Here is a 7,226-nt window from a genome sequence, read left to right as displayed (position 1 = left end):
CGATGAACTGCAGGTAAGCACTTACCATTGTTTGTCGCGGGCCCGTTAAAACCCGCTGAAATTGTCAATTTTTGCGCTGTAAATAATTATGGAAATCGGGATAAGCGTGTGAGACATTTAGCCTACTTCAGAATTCCAAAAGTGAGGAGAAATGACGGTAGATAGAAGCGAGAGCTGAAGGGACAACAACAGCCAGAGTGCTTGGCGAACATTGGCCGTTTGCTCACTGCATTTCATCAACTAAGGCACTATTTGTGTTTTTTCTTGATTCCTTTGGCATCTAAAAAGTTTCAGAAGTGATAAATCTGGCTGTAATTTTTTTAAATCGCCCATGGTTCTCGTGGGCTTTTACATACAAAATGAAAACGCATCTGAAGAAAAATTTACAGCCAGATTTATCATTTCTGAGAATTTTTAGATACCGAAGGAATCAAGAAAAAACACAAATAATGCCTTACTTGATGAAATGCAGTGAGCAAATGCGATAATTCCCAATATTTTCAATGTTTACCAAGCACTTTAGCTGCTGTTGTCCCTTCACCTCTCGCTTCTCTTTACCTTCATTTCACTTCACTTTTGGAATTCTGAAGATGGGTACATGTCTCTCACACTTACCCCGACTCCCACAATTTTTTTCAGCGCAAAAATTCAACATTTTGGCGGTTTTTAACAGGTAGGAAAGTACGCGTTTCTTGCATTAATAACATATACCGGAAGTGACGGATGTCTTCCAGTTGGATTTAGCGGCTCCGTGCGTCGAGCCCTATGACCCAGTGACCTTCCGTGCAACCCGCCTATAACACATAGAGACAGCCGCTGAGTCCATATGCAATAGTCGTCAGGTTTTGCCACCATTTCAGAGTCCCGGTTGCAGCTGACCATAAGAGCCCGTTGCAGTTGCCGGCCTCAATCCGGTCGTCCTGTGAACCGTCGACTTCTCAGTGCTGGCCCATCTTCAACCTTCTTTTCGCAGGGTCGCCTCCTGCCGTCAACCTCGAGGGCAGAAGGTAAAACTCCTGGTCTCCTTACCGTCCCTTTGTTCAGCGTCTGGCACTGTAGCCGATTCCTTCCACCTCCTCTCCGGTTCCTGGTCTTCAGCGGCGAGCAGGGGCCGGGCTCAGCAGCTTCCCTTCCCGCGGTGGGCGGGCAGAGCCTCTTCTGCCACCCGTGACTCACTGAGAACTCCTGCCATCCCCACTGTGGCACTTCACAGCCGGTTGCCATTGGACCTCCTGTTGGCCAAGGAAGGCAGTACTTGTGCCACTATTGGTCGGCAGTGTTGTACATACATTCAAGATTCATCTGAAGACGTCAGTGATGTCATACCCAAACACAGACTGACAAGGTCAGAAAGATTGGGCTGGAACTGCACAGAAAGCCTCCTTCATTCATCCAGGGGACTCTTCATCACTCCGTGCTAGACCTCTGGGGCAGCTCCATTGGGCAATGGGAGTAGGGGGCTTTATTTCTGCTGGTTGTAATATTTGTTTTCATCACGATGAAGTGATAGCTCAAAGCACAGCTGCCTCCATCATGATGCTACAACAAACCACCCCTGAGATAGTTACTGACTGCAGAGTTCCAGAAACCACGGGCTATTGAACTCTAGCAAAACATGATGTTGTCCTTGACACAGCAAAAGCGGGGAAGTGTGGAAGCTGCAGCGTGACAAGGGATAAGATAATGTGCAGCTGCACAGACAATCACCATGGGAACGAACCTCTCTGCACCAAGCATCACAGAACAACAACCTTGGTAAACTCTGCTCTAAGATCATGAGGTCAGAAGTGATAGGAGCAGAATTAGGCCATTCGGCCCATCAAGTCTATTCCGCTATTCAATCATGGCTGGTCTATCTCTCCCTCCTAACCCCATTCTCCTGCCTTTTCCCCATAACCTCGAGCCCACAGCCAACAATGGCCCGTTTCCTAGATCGTTGCTACTTTTTTTGCATTTCTTTCATTCATTTGTTCTAGAATGCTGGAGTAACTAAGCGGAACAGGCAGCTCCTCTGGAGAAAAGGAATAGATGATGTTTTCGGTTCGAGATCCTTCATTCATTTATTCTATATCTCTCTATATCACCCTTTATATCTCTTGTTTTGCTTTCCCCTGACTCTCAGTTTGAAGAAGGGTCTCAACCCGAAATGTCACCTATTCCTTTTTTCTAGAGATGGTCTTATTCCCCCCAAGTATGTTATTTCTATTGGTTACTAATACTTATAAGAATGTATGGGATTAGTTATTATAATTTGTTTCTATTGGTTATTAATACATCAGAATATTTTGAGATTAGTAATTGCACTTGCTAATAAGAAATTAGAGAGTGCACAAAGTTGCAAATGTTTAATGTCTGTGTAAAAGTTGACAGTTTTTAGTAGACGTTTCGAGCAGTGGGTCTGCACTGCTCTCCTTGTGTACAATTAAGTAAAGTACATCAGGAAAACAAATGAAAGTTGTCAGAGTCCAGTTGATCGGTGACAACATTATAACAGTCTCCAGAGCCCAGCTATTGACTGTGGAGCTCCTATGATCTAACAGAACAGCCTACCATGTGGAAACTTATGTCCCACTTGGCCGTCATTTGCGCGCCATTTATGCAACCTGGTAGCATGTGGGTAGCGTGGGACGGGAGCATGGAGTGGTGTGGAGGAGTCTGGAGTTGCGCGGGGAATCGCAGAGCGCGCCAGGATTTCGTGTGGCATGAAATCTTCGCTGCCACCGGCTTGTCACGTAAATGAGGGCTTTATGGGACAGGGTGACATTTCGGGTGGAGACCCTTCTTCAAGACTGAAACATCATCCATTCCTTCTCTCCAGAGATGTTGCTGGTCCCGCTGAGTCACTCCTGCATTTTGTGTCTATCTTCACTTTAAACTAGCATCTGCAGTTCCTTCCCACAGATTAATTTGGTCTGCAGCTTGCTACTTTTCATTCACCTCTTTTTTTGAATAGGGGCATTACATCTGCAGTTTTTCCATTTGTTAACACCACTCAAGGATCTGGAACATTTTAGAAAATCACCATAAATATCATAATCTGGGTAAATATCATAAACTGGGTATTCAAATGACGTCACGCGCTCCAGACGGCTGTGCGGACGCATGATGACGCATGCGACAGTCACTACCAGCGTGTCGCGTAAATGATGGCCAAGTGGGTCAGGCCCTTTACAAATGTCTTGATGGTCCATGTGGACAATGTCTATGGCTTTGCCCTCATCAACCTTTTTTAGTTAGTTCAACACCAGCAAAACCAAGGAACTGATTGTGGACTTCGGAAGGGGTAGGATGGGGACCCACAGTCCCGTTTATATCAACAGGTCGATGGTGAAAAGGGTCAAGACCTTCAAATTCCTGGGCGTGCATATTTCCGAAGATCTCTCGTGGTCCCAGAACACTGATGCAATTATAAAGAAAGCACAATAGCGCCTCTACTTCCTGAGAAGATTACGGAGAGTCAGTATCTTAAGGAGGACTCTCTCGAACTTCTACAGGTGCACAGGAGAGAGCATGCTGACCGGTTGCATCGTGGCTTAGTTCGGCAACCTGAGCGCCCAGGAGTGGAAAAGGCTGCAGAAAGTTGTAAACACTGCCCAGTCAATCATCAGCTCTGACCTCCCTACCATTGAGGGAATCTATCGCAGTCGCTGCCTCAAAAAGGCTGGCAGTATCATCAAGGACCCACACCATCCTGGCCACACACTCATCTCTCCACTGCCATCAGGTAGAAAGTACAGGAGCCTGAAATCTGCAACATCCAGGTTCAGGAACAGCCTCTTCCCCACAGCCATCAGACCATTAAACACAACTTCAAACAAATTCTGAACTAAAACAGCCTATTGCGCTTTATCTGTTTATATATGTGTGTGTATATATATATTCTATTGTTTATGGACACACTAATCTGATCTGTATTCATGCCTACAATACTATGTTGTGCTGCAGCAAGCAAGAATTTCATTGTCCTTTCTGGGACACATGACAATAAACTCTCTTGACTTTCTTCAAAAAACTCAATCCGATTTGTGAGACACAATCTCCCACGTACAAGACCATGCTGAACCCTCAACTGTAATATTTACTGTCCTCAAGAAACTTCCATTAAATGTTGCAAGTTCCCCAGTCTTCACATCTTTCCCCACAGTAAACACACAGGAGAACTACTCATTAAGGACCACAGCCATCTCCTTTGCCTCCACACAGAGATAACTGCTTTGATTTCTAAGAGGCTCTATTCTCTATCTATTCACCCTCTTTCTCTTGATGTACATAACATTTATGTGGATTTCCCTTAATATTATCTGCCAGCACTAACTCCTGTCCCCTTGTAGCCCTTCTGATGTCCTCCTTAAGTCTGTTCCTCAGTTCCCCAAACTCCTCCAGGGATGCACTTGAATCCAGTGACCTATTCCTGTCACATGTTGCCTTCTTTTTCCAGAACAGAGCCTCATTTTTGTTTGTCAAACAAGCCTCCTTACATCCACCTGGTTAGCCCCACTCTAACAGGAACATGCATGTCCTGAAGATAGACACAAAATGCTGGAGTAACTCAGCAGGACAGGCAGCATGTTCTCAGCTCCATCCATCTGGCCTCATTGGATGAACCATCAGTAATGTCATCTTGGACTACTCCGGTGACATTCTCCTTAATCAGTACCTCCTCCCCACCTCTATATCTCCTGTAGCACCTGTACCCTGGAACTTTAAGTTGACAATTATATACAATTTCTGTAATGGCTGCAACATCCAAGTCGCCTGTACCTATCCATGCCCTGAGTTCATCCACCTTATCTAAGCAAGTGTAATTCAATCCAAAATAAGTGCAATTCCAAGTATGAAGTATTGCATGTTGGGAGGTTGAATGTAAGACTAAAGTATGTAGTTAATGGCAAGACCCTTAACAACATTGATGTACAAAGGGATGCTGTGGTCCAAGTCCACGGCTTGTAGAAATTGACAACACACGTAGATAGAGTGGTAAAGAGTGGTGTCTTCATCGGTCATGGGATTCAGCTAATAATCTTGCAGCTTTATAGGACTTATCCACGTAGTTATGTTGGGTATATGGAACAAGCTGCCAGAGGAGGGAGTTGTGGCAGGGACTACACCAACATTTAAATGACATTTGGACAGAATAGAAAAGGTTTTGTGAGATATATGCCAAATGTGGACAGGTGGGACTAGTTTAGATAGGGTAGGTTGGTCAGCATGGGCATGTATGGCTGAAGGATCTGTTTCCGTGCTGAGTGACTTTCTGACTTTGGTTAGGACACATTCTGAGTATTGTGTGCAGTTCATAGCTACATAGACAGGTGTAGGAGTAGGCCATTCGGCCCTTCAGGCCAGCACCACCATTCAATGTGATCATGGCTGAACATCCACGATCAGTACCCTGTTCCTGCCTTCTCCCCATATCCCTTGATTCCGCTTGCCCAAAGAGCTCTATCCAACTCTTTTAAATTCATTCAGTGAATCGGCCTCCACTGCCTTCTGAGGCGGAGAATTCCACAAATTCCCAACCCTCTGGGTGAAAAAGATTTTCCTCATCTCAGTTGTAAATGGTCTACCCCTTATTCAAAAACTGTGGCCCATGGTTCTGGACTCCCCCAACATCGGGAACATGTTCCCTGCATATGTGTCCAATCCCTTAATAATTTTATATGTTTCTATAAGATATCCTCTCATCCAAAATTCCAGTGAAAACAAGCCCAGTTGTTCCATTCTTTCATCATATGACAGTCCCGCTATCCCGGGAATTAACCTCGTGAACCTATGCTGCACTCCCTCAATACCAAGAAAGACCTTCCTCAAATGAGCAGACCAAAACTGCACACAATACTCCAGGTGTGGTCTCACTAGGTCCTTGTACAACTGCAGAAGGACCTCTTTAATACTCAACTCCTCTTGTTATGAAGGCTAACATGCCATTAGCTTTCTCCACTGCCTGCTGTACCTGCATGCTTACTTTCAGTGACTGATGTACAAGGCCACCCAGGTCTTGTTGTACTTCCCCTTTTCCCCTGACATCATTCATATAATAATCTACCTTCCTGTTCTTACCTCCAAAATAACCTCACATTTATCCACGTTATACTGCATTTGCCCACTCTAACCCACTAATGTCCTATGTGGGACCTTATCAAAGGCTTTCTGAAAGTCCAGGTACACTACATCCACTGTCTCTCCCTTGTCCATTTTCCTCATTATATCCTCAAATATTTCCAGAAGATTAGTCGAGCATGATTAGTCAAGCATGAATGTTGATTTCTCTAACATCAAGTAACCCTTGCTTTCTCTGTCCCTCCCCACCCGGGTTCTCAGTCTAGTTTCACTGTCCTCCTGATAAAATTTACTCTCTGTATGCCTTGTATCACCTTCCCCTCAGCCAACAATGAACCATTCTACATTTTCTTGATCATCATCTGCTTTGATCTGTTATTTTCACATCTTATCCTTCCACAAATCTCTAGTCTCCCTCTCCCCTGACTCTCAGCCTGAAGGAGGGTCCAAACCCGAAACATCACCCGTTCCTTCTGTAATTATGCTCCTAGAGCTAATCCCCCTTAGTCTAGTTCAGTAAAACACTGAGTCAAGCACTGGATCACTAAACTTTATTTTTTGAAACAATAACAAACTCCCTATACAATATCTAACCACCGCGGGTCCGATCCTTGTCACTGCTTGTTCAAGCCCTTCAGCCTCGTACAAGCAAGCACCTCCTAAAGGTCATGCAGTCCCAAGCGCCCCTCCAAAAGATCAACAATGATCCTCATGGGGATCACCTTTTATAGGTCATCGGACCCTGTGGGACAGAACTACATGGGGGTGGCAGACCCTACAAACCAATCACACATATCGAGCACCAATCACACATATCGAGCAGTAAATGACACTTCCCCAACCCAATTACAAAGTACCCCATTACAATGCTTCTACAGAAGCTTCTGGAAGGAAGTCAGTTGACCAAGTAATGCAACATTTTCCCAGGTATTATAAAACAACTCAAACAAGGTTTCACACTTCAACCAATCATCAAACAGCAGCACAAACACCTTGCAACATAATTAACAGTATTTACAACCTCTCTGCAGCTGGCCAATCCTGATCATGCATTTGCAATACCTCAGAGCTTCTCTGCAGAGTCCTCATGAATTTTCACCTTATCTGACATATCAATCTAGGACCTAAACTGTCTGGCACTGGCTCGCAGCTTGTAGCTTTTCACA

General features: G+C 44.8%; 1 pseudogene; it reads left to right on the top strand.

Moving 5' to 3' along the window:
* Window positions 1-3,105: 3,105 nt before the first annotated feature.
* Window positions 3,106-7,226, top strand: part of LOC129693734 (zinc finger protein 271-like) — a 28,949-nt pseudogene continuing 24,828 nt past the window's right edge.

The sequence above is a fragment of the Leucoraja erinacea genome, unplaced genomic scaffold, assembly GCF_028641065.1.
Source record: "Leucoraja erinacea ecotype New England unplaced genomic scaffold, Leri_hhj_1 Leri_404S, whole genome shotgun sequence".
Classification (NCBI taxonomy): domain Eukaryota; kingdom Metazoa; phylum Chordata; class Chondrichthyes; order Rajiformes; family Rajidae; genus Leucoraja; species Leucoraja erinaceus.
The sequence above is the reverse complement of the archived record's forward strand: the minus strand, read 5'-3'. Positions and strand labels throughout refer to the sequence as shown.